Raw genomic sequence first — 18,849 nt, 5'->3', positions numbered from 1 at the left:
CTCGGACCAATGGCTTCAAGTTATAAGAAAGAACATTCCAATTTAACATCAGGGAAATGAGCTCAATTCTTGGACCAGCTCTGAGCATGCAAGCATTTGAGTTTCCCAGGAAGCACGCAGGCTCTTAAATCAGTCAACAATTTTTTTTTAATTGAATTGTTACGCTGCCTTATCGGAATACCTCAAGGTGGCCGGCAGAAAGAAAGGCAAATGTTAACTTTGTATGGCAGCATCATAAAGATAAAAGCACCATCCATCTCACTCGAAACCAGAAACTGAGAGGCAAGACACGGAAGAAGGGACAGAGGAAGCAGCTGCCTTATCCTGAGCCCAGTCATCAGGGATTCATCTAGCTCAATATTGTCTACTCTCCAACAGCTCTCCAGGGTTCCAGGCAGGGAGCCTCTCCCTGCAGATTCTGGGAATTAAACCTTCTGCAAGCAGAGCAGGTGTCCTTTGACTGAGCTATGGTCCTTGCGGCTAGGAACCCAGGAAGTTGCCTGGTCTATCCAGATAGAGACCCACGTTGAATGCTGGGAATGCTCGGTGGGGAATGAACAGATGGGGGGAGTCATGCCAGAAAGCCACACATTTTGGTATGTGCTCCTTTGTGCCCATGGGCTTATTTGGGGCATCTGCCTGGCTTCTTCTGCCCTTGATGGACCCGCCATGTTCCACATGGCCAATGGCACCCAAAATAGCCACTGTATTTCGACTGCATGGCTACTAATAGAGGGTCATCGGTCTCTGCCCTGCGATCTACGGAAGAGCCTTGGCTCTGTGGCAGATCATCTGCTTGCATGTAGAAGGCTCCAGCTTCAAGCCCACCTTGGGGCCAGTTTACCTGCAACATCACCTTGCCCCACAGGTGCCCCCTCGAACCGCTTTCATCAGCAGAACTGGGGCTGTTACAGCTGCATCATAGCCATTCCACAATGGTAAGAACTCCGTCTTTTAAAGTGTGGCAGCATCTCTGGAACTCCCTGCCTGTGGACACCAGGCAGGGGCCTTCGCTGTACCCTTCTCAGTGCCTGCCAAAACCATTCTTGTGTAGATGAGCCTGCCCAGGTGCTTAGAAAGTGGATGCGAGTTTTCATCCGCTTTTAGTTTAAAAGCAGATCTTACCCTTTCAGTGTTTTAAAGAGTTGGGTTTTTTAACTGATAAGTGGAGGAATGATGGAGGACGATGGGAGGTTGGATGCAGGTGAGCTGTGCGTGAGCAAGCTGGCAAACAGAGGCCCCTTTTATTAGCAGAAGTCAACAACTGGAAACAGTAGTGAAACCACTCTGAACATGACGCATTTCCATCTAAGCACATTTCCAGCATTAGCAAATGCACGTGTTGGCAGGTGTTTCCCTAAAATGCGTCCCCAGTCATGCTCCAGCCAAGCATTATGTCTAGTAACCAAATCTGTGAGAGGACAAATGGCCAGGGGAGAAACCCTGTCTTCTAGCCAAGAGGCAGGAGTTCAAGGAGCGTGGGCGCAAGGCTCCTTGGCACCCTGTTGCATGCCAGGTGCGAGGTGTGCCTCAGCCCAAGCGGAGCGTCATCTCCACAGATAAGTTTACTGATTTATTCTCTTTGCAAACCGCTTTGAGGTTTTCTCATAATCCAGTGGTGCATGGACTTCATGCAATAAAATAGAATAAATAAAATGAATCTCAAAGCAGAGCTGTGAGAGGCGCCTGTCTGCTGCCAGTCAGTGCAGACAATACTGGGTTCAGTGGACCAATGGGCTGACTCGGTGTAAGGCAGCTTCCTCTGTTCCCAGCTCAGCTCTGACCACTTATTGAGGAACGGGAATGAGCTGAAATGCTGACTGGCTGAAGGCTCAGGAGAGGCCAAAGTCTGAGGTCTGGGTCTCTGTGGGGGGTGCAATGGCCCCCAGTTAGATCCTTACCCTGGCCTCTCCTCTGCCTCATCAGTCACTGGGGATGCTGGACAAGACGGGCCTTTAGTCTGACCAGGGCAGCCAAGCTTCTTCTGACCATCTTCCCTCATCCTTCTAAGGCAAGGCAGAGTGACACACTCTCTGCAGGTTTACTGGATTTTGCGTTCCATTTCTGCTGCTGCTTGGAAACTGGAGCCGTAGCTGGCGATTTCCCACAGCTGATAGTGTTATGTTGTGATTTTGTGGGTTCTGTTGCTGCAAATTTAATTCCTTTTCTGCCTCAGCCTTCACTGGTGTCCAATTCAATCACCTGCGGCCATTTCACGGTCCAGGCGAACATTTATCTCGGCCAGATCTATATCAGGTTAAGCCCCCGAGATCCAGGGTCCTGCCAGGGGGCAGCCTCTTCCAAGCTCACATGCTCAATGCTCCCTCGGGCATCCCAAACCAGTACAAAAACGAAGGGATCCCCTGGCAGAGGGTTGTACCATCACAGGGACCCTAAATCGCCATCTAGTCCAGCTCCCTGCAGTGCAGGAATTGCAGCTAAAGCATCCGTTTGACCTCCATTTAAAAACATCCAACGAAGGAGATGGCAAGAGCCGTTCAAGCTCTTGCACCAATGAGCGGCTCTCACGCCAGCTCTTGCACAAATGTTCTGGAGGGAGGGGGGCTTGTGCCACTTTTGTTACGCCCCTCCAGATGGCAAGGATGCCGTGATTTTGAGGAAGCATCTCAGGGCAACTAATAAAGCAGAAGCATTGCAAGCTGTTGGACTAAAATGACACCTTCCAAATCTCTAAGTCTATGGAGAGACTCCCCTGTGAAGAACCTCTGCAACATTGGGGGACTTTTTAGTTTAGAGAAAAGGTGAGGAATGCCTGGCGCAGAGAGCGTGGCTGGAGAAAGGTTTTCCTCCCTCTCACATCACACCAGAATTTGCAGGCATCCAATGAAGCCGAATTCTGGAAGAATAAAAGAAAGTCCTTCTTCACACAGCACAGAATTAACCTGTGGAACTCCTTCCCACAGGAGGGATACGGCTATCCAAGAGCCACGGTGGCTCTGCTCTGCCTCAGTTGCTCAAGGCAGCAAAGCTTTGGAATACCAGCTTCTACAGGGCTCTTGTGCTCAAATCCTGCTTCCTGGTTTCCCATAATACTAGTCATTTCGGTTGGCCACCGCTGGACTAGATGGGCCACTGGGCCTGATCCGGCAGGGTCTTCTGGGGTTATTATGATTCCATTATGTGCCAAGGGTCAGGTGTGAACCCATTGCTAACGTACCATCCCTAGTTACAGGTAGGTAGCCGTGTTGGTCTGCCGTAGTCGAAACAAAATTAAAAAATTCCTTTTTTGTTATTGGTTTGTTCTTGGTATGAGCTTCCATGTGCATGCACACTTCTTCAGATACACTGAAAGAGAAGTCACCAGACCCTTATATATGGTGAGAGGGTGAGAAGGGGTATTACTCAGAAGGGTGGTGGGAATGGGTGACTGGCTGAAAGGTGTGCTAAACCTGTCCACGACTGTTAACGACTGCAATTGGTCTTACAGGAAAAAGCAAGGGGTGAGATGGCTAAAAGCTATCAGCCAATCACCCATTCCCACCACCCTTCTGAGGAATACCCCTCCCCACCCTCTCACTATATACAGTGGTACCTCGGGTTAAGAACTTAATTCGTTCCGGAGGTCCGTTCTTAACCTGAAACTGTTCTTAACCTGAAGCACCACTTTGGCTAATGGGGTCTCCCGCTGCCACTGGAGCACGATTTCTGTTCTCATCCTGAAGCAAAGTTCTTAACCCGAGGTACTATTTCTGGGTTAGCGGAGCCTGCAACCTGAAGCGTATGTAACCTGAAGCGAATGTAACCCGAGGTACCACTGTATAAGGGTCTGGTGTCTTCTGTTTCAGTGTATCTGAAGAAGTGTGCATGCACATAGAAGCTCATACCAAGAGCAAACTTAGTTGGTCTCTAAGGTGCTACTGGAAGGAATTTTTTTTATTTTGCACCATCCCTAGGTCAGCGATTCTTTGCAGAATACACCCTTGGGGTACCGGGAACGACACCCCTGCCCCCAGTCTGGAGGAGCCCTGAAAGACAGTTGGGCTAGTCCTGCGCCTCAGCAGCCTTCGGGGAGCCCACAAACCCCCCTCCCCGCGCATTGGGGCTCCGTGCCAGCCTCGCTGCGCCCCCCCCTTCGCAGCCTCGCCTAGCCCAGGCAAGCTGACAGAGGGAGTCCCTCCCGAGGAATTTCGAGAGAGCAGACGGAGCCCGGCGAGAGTCGGCGCAGGTGCCTCTCAGATGAAGCAATTAATTGACAGAACAATTAGAGCTATATTTAGCCTGTTTGCACACAACAAACACGCGGAGATGAAAGGCGAACAATGCACAATGGCGGCAATTAACATTTCCTTCCACTTAACAGCTGCAGAAATTAGGGTCTCGCGGAGAAGAAAGTCGCCGCGCAGCTTCCTCGCGGCTCCCCGGATCTTGCGCGCGGCGTCTCCATCCGAGCTCCAAATCGAGGAGGGTCCCACCTGCTCCGAAGGAGACCGTGCAGTTTAAGCGACAGCTGACACATTCAGAAGGAACAGACGGCAGGCTCCGCTTCGAAGGGAGAGGCTCCTTTTGATATGCAGACCCCCACAGATGCGCAGCAGCCCCCCTCCCCAGCTTACAAATTAGCGGAACAATATTTGAAAAGCCACTTCAAACCACACCCGATTTGCAATTTACGCAAAGCTGCATGCTTGAAAGTGATCGCCGCTGCAGTGATCGCTCAGCCTCCCGCAAAGGGAGGCCTTGGTGAATCTCCGGAAAGAGGCCCTCCAGTCAAAGAATTGTAGAGCTGGAAGGGACCCCTGAGGGCCATCTAGTCCAGCCCCCTGCAATGCAGGAATCACAGCTAAAGCATCACTGTCAGGTGGTCCTTCAACCTCTGCTTAAGAACCTGCTTAAGAAAGTGAGGAGGAATTAAAGAACCTTTGAATGAGGGTGAAAGAGGAGAGGGCAAAATATGGTCTGAAGCTCAACATCAAAACAGCGAAGATCATTGTTAGCAGGACTTGTTCCCCTTTGCGCCAGAGCCCAGCCTCAGACGCTTTCAAGGAGAGGGAAAAGAATAAGGATTGCTCTGGATCCCAGCACCCTGCAAGACTGGGGGGCTCAGAGGTACAGAGGCACTCGGCACATGCTCAGAGACTCTCTCTTTCCCCAAAGCATAACAGAAATCAATCCACGAGGACTGTTGAGCTGGGTATGAAGTAGGCCGCTTTTCAACAAAGAACCCTCAAAGGGTGACAGCAAACTCCTGAATTGCAAGGCGTAAAGAATAAAGATGTATGGAAGTGAGAGCTGGACCATAAAAAAGGCTGATCGCCAAAGAATGGATGCTTTTGAATTCTGGTGCTGGAGGAGACTCTTGAGAGTCCCATGGATTGCAAGAAGATCAAACCTATCCATTCTGAAGGAAATCAGCCCTGAGTGCTCCCTGGAAGGACAGATCCTGAAGCTGAGGCTCCAAGACTTTGGCCACCTCATGAGAAGAGAAGACTCCCTGGAAAAGACCCTGAAGTTGGGAAAGATGGAGGGCACAAGGAGAAGGGGACGACAGAGGACGAGATGGTGGGACAGTGTTCTCGTAGCTACCAATGTGAGTTTGACCAAACTGCGGGAGGCAGTGGAAGACAGGAGTGCCTGGCGTGCTCTGGTCCAGGGGGTCACGAAGAGGCGGACACGACTAAAGGACTCAACAACAACAACAACAAACCTGCAAGGAAGACCTTTCCCAGCACCTTCCAAGGTCACAGAATCATAGAACGGTGGGCTTGGAAGAGTCTCCCAAGGGAACCCTAAATGAAGTTTATTTGTTGGGATGTGAACAGATGCTAGGAGAGGATATATTTATTAGATATTATCCTTCCTTCCTCATGTTTGTCAGTTCAGCAGAGGGCTCACAACTGAAGGGTCCAGTACCGCATGCAAGTGATGTCGGCATGCACACGCCATGTTGACACCATGCACACACTTCATTTTATTTAATTTATTGAATTTTCTATACTGGCATATATCTATCTAATCAAAATAAAAACAACAGCCCAATAACACCGCCCCAAAAAAGAGCCACATTTTAAAAGGACATAGGATGTCAATCAAATCAACCTGGTTAAAAAGGGATGTTTTTGCCTGGTGCATAAAGGTGTATAATGAAGGTGCCAGGCAAACTTCCCTGGGGAGAGCATTCCACAGACAGGGAGCCACTGCAGAGAAGGCCCCGTTCTCGTGTTGCCACCTCTGGACTTCTCGAGGAGGAGACACACCAAGGGGGGCCTCAGGAGATGGTATTAGGGTCTGGGTGGGTTCATATGGGGAGAGGCGGTCCTTGAGGTATTGCGGTCCTGAGGCGTTTAAGGCTTCATAGGTCAAAACCAGCACTTTGAATTGGGCCCGGAAACTAATCGGTAGCCAGTGCAGTTGGACCAGGATTGGCGTAAGATGCTCAAACTGTCTTGCTCTGGTGAGCAACCTGGCTGCTGAATTCTGTACCAGCTGAAGTTTCCAAACTGTCTTCAGAGGTAGCCCTACATATAACGCATTGCAGTAGTCTAACCTTGAGGTTACCAGAGCCTAGACAACAGTAGTTAGGCTGTCCCTGGGCGTAGCTGGGCCACCAGCCAAAGCTGATGGAAGGCACTCCGGGCCACTGAGGATGTGCGCACATGTTGTAATGTTCTGACATGTCCCATGCATGCCGCCACACAACCCACAAAACACGGTAGGACTTTGTGAGACAAACATAAAAACTAAGCTGAACCATGAGTTCTTGCACTAAGAGCGGAAGTCCAGACTGTTTTCCATCCACTTTCTCCTGGGCATGGATCATTCTACAGATCTCCATCTTGCCGCCTCCAAACAGAGAAGTCTCAGGCTCTGCAGCCTTCTTTGCCGGAGGCAGGAGGGAGAGGCCGGCCACCTTCTCCTTTATTGCCAGTGTACTGCTTGCTGGTACAGATTACAGAAATTGCAGATAATAGACCCCAAAGTAATTACTGGCTGACCTCTGCTCCCCTGGCTTAGTCAGCAGCGCTGAGCTCACCTCTTCTCTCCGGCTGCTGCTGCTGCAGATGCTGGGCTTACTCTGTCATTATCCAACGGCGGGAGCAGCAGTGACAGGCGGCTTCATTACGAGGCTCTGAGAGGGCCTGCGGCGAGCCACTGCCCCCAAGAGACGCAGCCAGGCCGGGAGTTGTTAGCAGGACTTGTTCCCCTTTGCGCCAGAGCACAGCCTCAGACGCTTTCAAGGAGAGGGAAAAGAATAAGGATTGCTCTGGATCCCAGCACCCTGCAAGACTGGGGGGCTCAGAGGTATGGAGGCACTCGGCACATGCTCAGAGACTCTCTCTTTCCCCAAAGCATCACAGAAATCAATCCACGAGGACTGTTGAGCTGGGTATGAAGTAGCCGCTTTTCAACAAATAACCCTCAAAGGGTGACAGCAAACTCCTGAATTGCAAGGCGTAAAGAGTAAAGATGTATGGAGGTGAGAGCTGGACCATCAAGAAGGCTGATCGCCAGATAATGGATGCTTTTGAATTCTGGTCTGGAGGAGACTCTTGAGAGTCCCATGGACTGCAAGAAGATCAAACCTCTCCATTCTGAAGGAAATCAGCCCTGAGTGCTCACTGGAAGGACAGATCCTGAAGCTGAGGCTCCAAGACTTTGGCCACCTCATGAGAAGAGAAGACTCCCTGGAAAAGACCCTGATGTTGGGAAAGATGGAGGGCACAAGGAGAAGGGGACGACAGAGGACGAGATGGTGGGACAGTGTTCTCGAAGCTACCAGCATGAGTTTGACCAAACTGCGGGAGGCAGTGGAAGACAGGAGCGCCTGGTGTGCTCTGGTCCAGGGGGTCACGAAGAATCGGACACGAATAAACAACTCAACAACAACAACAACAAAAGAGTAAAGAGTTTCAATTCAGTCACTTTTGGCTTGAACTGGGATAGAGGTATTCCTTTCTAAATCATACTGCCTGTGCTAATTGGCTTACCAATGCCATGAGGTGTGTGTTGTCATCAACAGCTGTTAAGGGAGCCTCTGTGGCTACATACCCTCCAAGTGTCCCTATTTTCCAGGGACAGTCCTGGAAGTATGAAAGCCACCCCAGCTTCTGATTTGATCCCAGAATGTCCCTATTTCCCCCGCCTGTGCCGCCACCGTTGTCAAACTCGGAGAGGAGCCCTTTCAACTCTGCAATTCTATGATGGAGACAAGTAAATAAAGGCAGAGGTGGTTTCACCCCTCTCCCCTGGTTGTTGTGAGGATGAAAGGGGGAGGAGGGGAACTACACACGTCCCCTTGAGCTCCTTGGGGGAAACATCACCCATCGATTACAGAAGCTGGAGGGGTCCCCAAGGGTCATCTAGTCCAGCCCTCTGTAGTGGAATCATAATAGCACCTGGCCATGCCCCCCAGGGAGAGTGGGGCACCTCCTTGTCCTGCAGGGCACGTAGGTGTTTCAGAGCCTGGATTTCTTCCTAAAGACAGGCTGGCTAGACAATCACCTCCAGACCTTTTGCAGTTTTAGCAAGGCAGGCTTTGCAATTCATTTCAAATACCCTTGGCTTTCCCTATTAGCCTATCTGACACAGATCATTTGCAGATGCTTAAGTCACGGTGCTCTTTCGCTCTCTCCCCCCACCGCCTTCTCCTTCCAGCTGAATCAAAATTAAGGCTCCAGCAGCTCAGTTAATGCACATTTACCTGGCTGCAGCTCGTCTGCCTTCAAGGACAATAAATTCCCCGTCCTTGCTTTTCCCTGATAGTCCATAAAGTGCATTGGGCTGCAGACCAATTTGTACAAGCCGGGACAACTTTCCTATTACAATAAGGAAGCAAAAATAATTATGACATTCCAAGGGACTCAGGGGCACGTCTGGAGACTTCGGTGGCTCGTTGGTCCCTAAGCCCATCTTTTGACAGCTATGTGTGGCAGGTCCTGCTGCCTTCAGAACATCTGCTTCAGTGGCCAGTGTGTTCCTGAGTTCTCCTGGCCAGTTTGTCCCCAGGGAATCTTCTCTCATCCTGCTCCGAGTCTTGCTCCCTTTGCAGGGGGAAATATCACTGCAGGGCCTTCTCTGTGGTGGTGACGCACCTTTAGATACCTGGGCAGCCTCTTACCTGTGGGGAGGGGGATTTGAGGGTTCAGTATGGAGGCTCAAACCAGATTCCCAATTAGACTTTTTATTCAGTAATGCATCACTGGACAGAGTCCAAAAGAGTCTGTGAGAGCATTTCCAGCAAGAGCACACACCCCATATAGGGGGGAAAATTCATCATATTGGCTGTTTATTCTCTAGGCAACCCACCTTCTGCCAGCCTAGCACCTTACCATCTCTTTGTCCAACCAGAATCCTTGAGAATGCTTACTTAAATCAAGTATTCCACCAGTTTCCCTGTATGTGCAGAGCCTAACCCTTACAGTACCTGGTCATGTTGGAAGATTCCAGTTGGCTTCCAGCTCATCTCACACACAACTCTCTGGAAATTGTTCTCCTACCTACAGCTGGGTGAGGGGGTGCAGGAAAGGCCCCCTCACTTAGTTGTAGCTCTTGCAACTCAGCTCATTCTTTCGGGATGGCGATGAAGACACTTGAGTAACTGTGGCTGTTGTCTTGCAAAGAAACTTCTCTGTCTAGTTCAGCTACAGAATCCTCTTTTAGATTATAACCTTGCTGGGTACAGGACCCCAAGAACTGGGAGGGACTCGTGCCATCATCCAGACTGACCCCCCCCCCCCCGCCTACCCACAGCGTCTTAAACCAATTGGCTATTTTGGGGGCCACGGAGTTCTTCTCAGCTCTCCTGTAAATTTCCCAACAGAACTTACTTTGTATGAAAGGAGAAGTCCTTTTTACTTAACACAATTTCCATCAAAGCCAACACAGGGTAAATTGGGTCTCTTATTTAAATTGTCCTCAGCAACGAGGAATGCCTGGTTCTGTGGGGGACGCTTGTGGAGAGAGCATTAACATCCAAATTAACTAGAATATAATCTTCATCAATCTGTTTTATGCCTTCAGGCGGGTTGATAAAATCTATAGAATCCCTAATGAACCAAATTAGAAAAGGAGCAACAATGGCTGAGGGGGGTCCTCCTTGCGAAGAGCCCCAGCCTGACGAAGCGGCTCTAGCCAGAGAGACGGGGGGGGGGGGGGGCTTGCACGCTTTTGGTGGCACGTAATGAGGAATGTTCAAAGTCTTCTCCTGCAATAAGGAATGAGGTGCCTGAGACGTTATCAGTTCCATCAACACTCCACCTTGCAAAACAATATTAATTGCATATTTATAGGAATCGTAAGAACGTTATCAGAAGAAATGGTGCAAGTTCTATATAAGATTCAGGCTGAGAGGCCTCTGCAGCTGTTTAGCATTTTCTTTGAGGAGCCAGTCATTTTAATGGTTGTTTTATACTTTTTTTTAAAAAAATCGTTATTATATTACTGTACACCTGCCTGGTATTTTCAGAAAGGGTGGTATAGAAATGCTTGAATTAATTGATTAATTATCGTATTTATAACCCACCTCAAGGCTGTGTGCATGGTTCTCCCTCTCCCCATATTATTCCTACAAAAACCCTAAACCCTAACCCATACCCCATACCCCATACCCCATACCCCATACCCCTAAACCCTAAACCCTAACCCATAACCCATAACCCATACCCCTAAAGCCTAAACCCTAACCCCTAACCCCTAACCCCTAACCCCTAACCCAAAACCCAAAACCCAAAACCCAAAACCCAAAACCCAAAACCCAAAACCCAAAACCTAACCTTAACCCTAACCCTAACCCTAACCCATACCCCTAACCCCCTAACCCTAACCCCTAACCCTAACCCTAGCTGAGAGAGGGTGACTGGCCCAAGGTCACCCTGTGAGCCTCATGGCCAAATGGGGGGATTTGTGTGGGAATTTGCAGCCAAAATAACTTTTTTTACTAAATAAGGACACTTCCCTTCCCTCGATTTATCTGGTGGGAAAAAGAGAAAAGGGTTTAATCTTTCCTACTTTCTCCTGATTCAGAACTTCGCTCTCTCTTCCACCAGGCTTCTGAGGCAGGCACCTAGTCTCTGCTCAAGGGGAAGACTCCATTTTTGAACTCAAACTATTTATCTTGCAATTTAGAAGTAGAATTTGCTTGCCTTGTTTTTGTTACTCTTACTGCCGGAATCGAGCACAAGACTTTTATGTAAGTAAACAATATTTTTATGCTTAATCTACAGTCTGTTGCAGGATTCTTTTAATTAAGAGGGGAAAGGGGGAAATCTAGTCTGTTACCACAGCCAGGATAAATTGCAATAAGGCTACACAGCCAAGTCTCAAAGTTTCCACTTTAATGCTGCAGGGGAGGGTGTTTTAAACTTTGCTAATTGTTTTAAGTTTAAATGTCACATACATTAGTAGTAGTAGTAGAAGTAGTAGTAGTAGTAGTAGTAGTAATATACTGGCTGGGTTTCCCCAGCCAGTCTGGGCCACTTACAGAATATATAAAACATAATAAAGCATCAAACATTAAAAACTTCTCTAAACAGGGCTGCCTTCAGATGTCTTCTAAAAAGTCAGATAGTTGTTTATTTCCATGACATCTGATGGGAGGGTATTCCACAGGGCAGGCACCACCACCGAGAAGGCCCTCTGCCTGGTTTCCTGTAGCCTCACTTCTTGCAGGGAGGGAACTGCCAGAAGGCCCTCGGAGCTGGACCTCAGTGTCCGGGCAGAACGATGGGGGTGGAGATGCTCCTTCAGATATACTGGACTGAGGCCCTTTAGGGCTTTAAAGGTCAGCACCAACAATAATAGTAATAGTAAATGGTAAAATATAGTCTATCCTGCCTATAAAGCATCCATCCAACAAATTGAACCCTGGGCTCCCAGATCCTAGTCTGACCACACTGGCTCTCGCAGAATCATAGATTTGTAGAGTTGGAAGGGAACATGAGAGTCTCTAGTCCAGCCTCCTGCACTGCAGGAATCATTTGCCCAGTGTGGGTCTCAAACCTGCAGCCTTTAAATCTCAAGCTCTACCAAGTGAGCTAAAATGCAACTCAATGTTGCTTAATCATAAGGAACTGCTGCTTCTTGGAAACATGACTGCCAGTTATACCGTGGTGCCCTTATCCAAATGCACATCTGTTGAGTCTCAAAAAGAACTGAGAAAGGAGCAGGAAATGCCAGTAAAATTAAAGGGGGGCCTGGAGTATCTTCCTCGTGAGGAAAGGCTGGAGCATCCTTCCCCAGCCTGGTGCCCTCCAAACGTTTTGTCTGGCCACCACAGCCATATGGTGCTAGGGCTGGCTGCAGTTGTAGCCCCAAACACCTGGAGGGCACCACGTTGGAGAAGGCTACGCTAAACCTAAGAGCAGAAGAAGAGCATATTAGGGCAATGGCTCCTTTGGCCAACATCCAGTCCTCACAGTGGTCTAACAGATCCCTGTTAGGACTGGACGATATCTGTGATATATCACCAGCTAAACATTGCGTTTAAAAAAGCAGAGACATCACCTTGCCAACAAAGGTCCGTATAGTTAAAGCTATGGTTTTCCCAGTAGTGATGTATGGAAGTGAGGGCTGGACCATAAAGAAGGCTGATCGCTGAAGAATGGATGCTTTTGAATTCTGGTGCTGGAGGAGACTCTTGAGAGTCCCATGGACTGCAAGAAGATCAAACGCATCCATTCTGAAGGAAATCAGCCCTGAGTGCTCACTGGAAGGACAGATCCTGAAGCTGAGGCTCCAAGACTTTGGCCACCTCATGAGAAGAGAAGACTCCCTGGAAAAGACCCTGATGTTGGGAAAGATGGAGGGCACAAGGAGAAGGGGACGACAGAGGACGAGATGGTGGGACAGAGTTCTGGAAGCTACCAGCATGAGGGAGGCAGTGGAAGACAGGAGGGCCTGGCGTGCTCTGGTCCAGGGGTCACAAAGAGGCGGACACGACTCAACAACAAGAACAGAACATTGCGATGTACTCATAGATCACGATGTCTTAAATAAGGATGGAGCTCTGTCGAGGCATTGGCTGCCTTCACAGTTATTCCCACATCGCGATTTTTGCCTGCAGCTGCTCTTGTGATTCACTGCCCCAGCATGAGGCCTGAGAGAGCTGAGCCAGCAGAGCTAACAGGGACTGCAGGAATCGAGAGAAGCATTGTCTGGCTTCAAGGTTTCTCCCACATTGTGATTTTTGCATAGCACACACACACAAACACACATACACATAATGATTTGTGATATATTGCCAGGTGAAAAATAATGAAACTGATATGATACAGTGGTACCTTGGTTCTCATACTTGCTGGATGAGGCCAATGGCCCATCTAGTCTAGCATCCTGTGTCCACAATGGCCAAGCAGATGACTGTGGAAAACCCACAAGCAGGACTGGAGCACAAGAGCCCTTTACGTCCCCCCCCCCCCGTGGTTTCCAGCAACTGGTAGGCAGAGGTGTTGCCGCTCCCATTTGTGGGATGTGAAACACAAGAGCAGTCAAGTACAACATTCCTAGAGTGAACATGCTTACACATGGGGAGGAATGCTTGCCCAGCCAGCAGGTCAACTTCCTGTTTCCTTCTGGGCTGGGACAGACTTCCTCTGCATGTGACTAGAGGTGGGCGTGGCCTCACCTGTGCAGGTAACGACAAAAGCACAGGGCAGGGCAGCCATCTCTCTCTCTTTCACCACATGCATCGAAGAAGCAACATCTGCTTAGCCAAAGATGCTTCCAGCCAAGAGAGGACAAAGGGACTGTCTCTTTATGAGATAGTTTCCAGGTGAATGTTACTTTTCTAAGCTAAGTCTGCCTTCTGGGATCCGATTGTGAACAGAATGTGAGTAAACTCTTTTTATACTTTTATAGAAGACTGTGTCGTGTCTCATCTTTTATGAGGGAATAAGGGGGAAATACCAGAACAGTTCTTATAGAGGCTTTAGCGATCCTGAGCAAACGCATCCGCTGCAAAATTTAAAAGAGGGGAATGTTACTCTGCTAAATTGTAGAACTTGTTAACACAAGTTGGAAAGGCTATAATCAAACAACATATCCTCTCCTGCATCCCAGAACATTCCCACACCATTGCGAAGGCAGAGCAGAGCCCTCCTGGCTAGGAGCCCTCAATAGCCCTCTCCTCCTGCTCGAATTTGTTGAATCCTCTTTTGAAGCCATCCAAGTTGGTGGCCACCACTGGCTCCTGTGGCAGTGAGTTCCATAGTTTAACTCTGTGCTGCATGAAGAAGGACTTTTTTCCCTCTGCCCTGATTGCTACTGCCCTCAGGTCCCGCTTGTGGGCAGGGCTGTCTTAAGCATATGCGGCACCGGAGTGCAAAAATCCGCCTGGCGTCCCCCCGGTTGCCCAGTCCCAGGCGTGCAGGAGGGCGGAGCCGGATGGCCCCCTCAGCATCTCATTGGCTTGGTTGCCCCCGAACTCGCAACGCAGAGCTACCCGCAGCAGAAGAGCCCGCCATGGCACTCCGACTGATGGGTGGGCTCTTCCGCGGACTCAACTCTCAGGCCCTGGACTCTCAGCCTGGTGCCCCACACCCCTAGCGCCTGTGGGTAAGACGGCCCTGTTTGTGGGCTTCCCTTCAGCATCCGGCTGGCCACTATGAGAAAGGGGGTGATGGACTAGATGAGCCTTTGCCCTGCCAGTAATCCAGGAGGACTATGCCCTTACTTGTTCCTTGTAACAATGACTCTTGTTCCTCGTTCTGTTATGGACTGCTTAACTCCCTTCCTCCTTCATTTCTCAGACTCTAAAGCAATATATTTGACTGGATAGTGACCCCACCACCTCCACTTTAGGACCTTGCAGTGCACAGAGGGAGACTGTCAGGATGGGGCTCAGGCCACTTCTTCCAGGGTGGGGCCACCAGGATCTATTCAGCTGGAGGACGCAGCCCTTAAGACTCAAGAGGATGAGGCCCCTGACTCTCCTTCATCTTCTCAGCCTTGCAGAAGCCAAAGGCTGCAAGATCAGGCAAGAGTCCTCTCACAACCCAGAGGCGGCCACGTTGTGGGTCTTGTCAGCCTACGAAAGCCTTCAGTCAACTTTAGCTCCCTGCTGGGCAACCCCATCCTACAAATTCAAGGAAGGACAGTGGTACCTCAGGTTACAGATGCTTCAGGTTACAGACTCCACTAACCCAGAAATAGTACCTCGGGTTAAGAAATTTGCTTCAGGATGAGAACAGAAATTGTGCTCCGGCGGAAGCAGGAGGCCCCATTAGCTAAAGTGGAACCTCAGGTTAAGAACAGTTTCAGGTTAAGAACGGACCTCCGGAATGAATTAAGTTCTTAACCTGAGGTACTAGTGTACTTCTTCATGCAGGGCATCCTTTATTTCTCATTTAAGTCACCAGTCTAGTTCCCCCCACCGGCCCCCTGCCTCCAAAGTGGGCAGTATTGAAGCTATTTTATGGAAAGGAGAGGATCAGCTGAACCTGTGGGGAATCTTCCTTGTTTGGAAGATCAGGACAGATAGAAGAAACGACTTGTTCATTCAGCGCACGGTTATCCTATGGAACTCACTCCCACAAGAGGCAGTGATGACCACCAACCTGGATGGCTTGAAAAGAGGATTAGACAAATGTGTGGATAAGCCTATGGATGGCTATGAACCATGGTGGCTGGGCTCTGACTCCACAGTCCGAGAAGGAAGGCGCTCTTAGGCCCTGAACGAATGGCACTGCCAGGTACAACTATGAATGCAGAAAATCTGAGGACAAAGCTCTAGGGAACAAAGCAAAAGACTTGGGGGGGGGTTTCAGGTGTGGTTGAGGTTGTCAGTTTTTCCTGGAAAAGGTATAAAGGAGTGGGAGGGAGCAGTGGCATAGGAAGGGGGGTGCGGGCCGCCCCAGATGTCATAACTGAGGGGGGTGAAAAAATATGGCAAAAATATGTCTGTGGTTTTTTTTTTAAAAAATGGGCTCACAACACTTTTTTAAAAGAAAAATAATAGCTCCCGCACCCCCCCTTCCTAAGCCAGTAGCTGAGGCGGGGGCACTGGGCACCACACTGCGGGGAATGCAGCGTGCCTGAGTCACGCGTCTCTCCTGAGGGGGAGGCGGCGGGCGGACAGCCTGCAAGTTCCGTGCTGCTTTTTTGAGCAGTGTGGGGCTTGCGTCTGCCCTCACCTGCCCTATAGCTGAGGGGGAGGCTGTGGAGAGGCTCCACGTAGCGCGTTCGCCCCAGCCCTGGCTGCAGGGTGCATGCGCTGTCCCGGGCACCCGAGCAGCTAGCTATGCCAGTGGGAGGGAGGGGAGAGGGAGAGAGAGACTTCAAGGTGAACAGACTCTTTGCTCCTAAGGGAGCCCTCCCCACTTAAGACAGCCAGGTGCAATAATACATCAGTTATGAAGCAGCCAATTAACATGTCTTGCGAAGTGCGCAGCTTGCATGAAAGCCTCCTGCCCTCTCCTGAAACCCTGACATCCCTTTTAGGAACTTTTGCCTGCCTGAACAAACTCCAGCATTTGACCACCTAATGATTGGCAAAGACAATAACGGAAAATCTCAAGCAATTTCACTGCGTCAAAAGGGGCACATTCATTAAAAAGATGTTAAGCTAAACTGAATATTTTAAAAAGAAATGCATTAACAATACGTGAGTTTAAAAGTGTCTGAAACTAAGAAACTAGTTTAAACTACCAAGACAAGCCGTCGTGTCTGGAAATACACAGGATGTCCCGGCTTTGGGGCTGCTGTTGTGCTCACAGAGTGTAAAAGCACCACAGCCTAGGGCTGTGTACGCATTTCTGCTTCTTCCAGCTCCTGTGTGCTTCCACGCCTGGCATTTGAGGTTAACCACAATCCATAGGTATCCCTGCAGCTTCCGGGGAAATACTCTTGTCTGGTGATGCCTTTTCCCTCATACCTTCTGATAAGGAAACAGAAACTGTGGTTAAGATGAGTCGTGTGCATTTCAGGCAACTGTGAAGCATGCACTGAACTTCAGTGAACTGGAGTTTAATGTGAGGAAACTAATCATGGAATTGTAGGGTTGGAAGGGACCCCAAGGGTCATCCAGACTGACCCCCTGCAATGCAGAAATCACAGCTAAAGAGCCTCTAACAGGTGGCCGTCCAACCTCTGGCTAGAAACGTCCAGCAATGGTGAGCCCACCACCAGCAGGGAGTCTGGCCCACTGTCAAGCAGCTCCTACCCTCAGAAAGTTCTTCCTGATGTTTAGTCGCAATCTCCTTTCCTATCATTTGAATCCATTGGTTCGGGTCCTCCCCCTCGAGAGGAGCAGAAACCTCGCTTGCTCCTCCTTCCACGGGGGCAGCCCTTTCGATATCTGAAATCCCAACTCTACAATTCTATAATTCTTTGCCTGGTTTGCTTGGCGGTGGAGGAGAGCATGGCCGTCGTGCTATGTGGCAGACAGAAATTCTGCAAGGTGAGCCTTTTCTCTTGACAACTTGGCTGCCAGGCACCTTCTCATTTATGGGTGACGCCCAGTTAATTTTGGGGCCCTCTACCGCCACCAGTAGTGATGTATGGAAGTGAGAGCTGGATCATAAAGAAGGCTGATGGCCGAAGAATGGATGCTTTTGAATTCTGGTGCTGGAGGAGACTCTTGAGAGTCCCATGGACTGCAAGAAGATCAAACACATCCATTCTGAAGGAAATCAGCCCTGAGTGCTCACTGGAAGGACAGATCCTGAAGCTGAGGCTCCAAGACTTTGGCCACCTCAAGAGAAGAGAAGACTCCCTGGAAAAGCCCCTGATGTTGGGAAAGATGGAGGGCCCAAGGAAAAGGGGAGGACAGAGGACGAGATGGTGGGACAGTGTTCTTGAAGCTACCAGCATGAGTTTGACCAAACTGCGGGAGGCAATGGAAGACAGGAGTGCCGGGCGTGCTCTGGTCCAGGGGGTCACGAAGAGGCGGACACAACTAAACGACTCAACAACAACAACCCTCACCAGCAAAAACTTGCGTATGGCACAAACTGTATGCAAATTTCACGCTCGTTTGCATCTTCCGCCGGTGCAGCAGAGGGTCCAATCCACCCTCAGTATGCTGAGCCCAGCGAATTCTGTTGCCCCCCCCCCCCCATCCAAGAGACACCAGGAACAAGCCCACCTTGGCAGCGTCCGCACCCTCCCTGGAGTGGGTACCCTCTCTTGCAGCTCGGAAAGCCCGGCAGCGCCTCCTGGCTTCACGGGACCTCGCCCTCCCCCGACGGGCTGCTAAACCAAGCTCGCCCCGTCTATTTTTAGCGCCGCTGCACTTCTTATTCGTCATTTTTCTTTCTTTCATTTTGCTCAGCAAACACCTGAGTGGGGAGGGGGAGGTCTCTGAGGCAGGCAAGAAACCCCCTTCCCGCCCCACAGACACAGATGCCCGGACAGTGTGTCAAGGGAGCGAGCAGGATATGAAAGGGGGGAGCGCGGATCTCCTTCGCGGGGCGCTCGCCCAAAGGCTGGGCGCTTAACCCGGGCAAATCCCCGACGGCGCGGCAGGGAAGGAGGCAAAGGCCTCTGGGCTGGGCGCCAGGAGGCGGGCGGCACCTTCGTGTCGCTTGTGGGGGGGACCCAGCCCTCCTGCGCCGTCGGAAGGAAGAGCGCTTTGGTGGGCTCGGGTCCTCCAGGGAGAAGGGCTGGAGTTGGGTTGGCGTCGGAGTTACCTGGGTCCAGTCAGTGGGGCGCGCGTGCCACCCCCCACCCCCAGTCTAGAGACCTGGGGAGGCCCAGGGCCCTTCCCACCCGGCCCCCAGGGCGCGAGCAAAGGAGGGAGGGGGCGCCTTTCGACGGCCCCGCGGGCCCCGGGGCCCTTTACCGCTGCTGCTGCTGGGCTCCTGCCGTGGCCCGCGGGCCGGACGGGCTCCTCGCGCGGCCGTCGCCGCTCTCCCGGACCGAAGCGGCGGCTTGCTATTTTTAGCCCCTCCGTGTTTC

The 18,849-nt window shown here is 50.5% G+C and overlaps 1 long non-coding RNA gene across 1 annotated transcript; it reads right to left on the bottom strand.

Annotated features, from left to right (window-relative positions):
- Positions 1 to 4,210: 4,210 nt before the first annotated feature.
- On the bottom strand, positions 4,211 to 18,820 carry LOC308486490. Its single transcript, XR_013991084.1, has 3 exons — positions 18,734 to 18,820; positions 8,660 to 9,076; positions 4,211 to 4,433 (listed from the first exon to the last, which is right to left on the bottom strand). It is a non-coding gene; the product is annotated as an uncharacterized lncRNA (long non-coding RNA).
- Between the last annotated feature and the right edge of the window lie 29 nt (positions 18,821 to 18,849).

The sequence above is a fragment of the Podarcis pityusensis genome (assembly GCF_964106645.2).
Source record: "Podarcis pityusensis genome assembly, chromosome: 10".
NCBI lineage: Eukaryota > Metazoa > Chordata > Lepidosauria > Squamata > Lacertidae > Podarcis > Podarcis pityusensis.
Note: the sequence above shows the minus strand (reverse complement) of the source record. Positions and strands in the feature narration are given on the sequence as shown.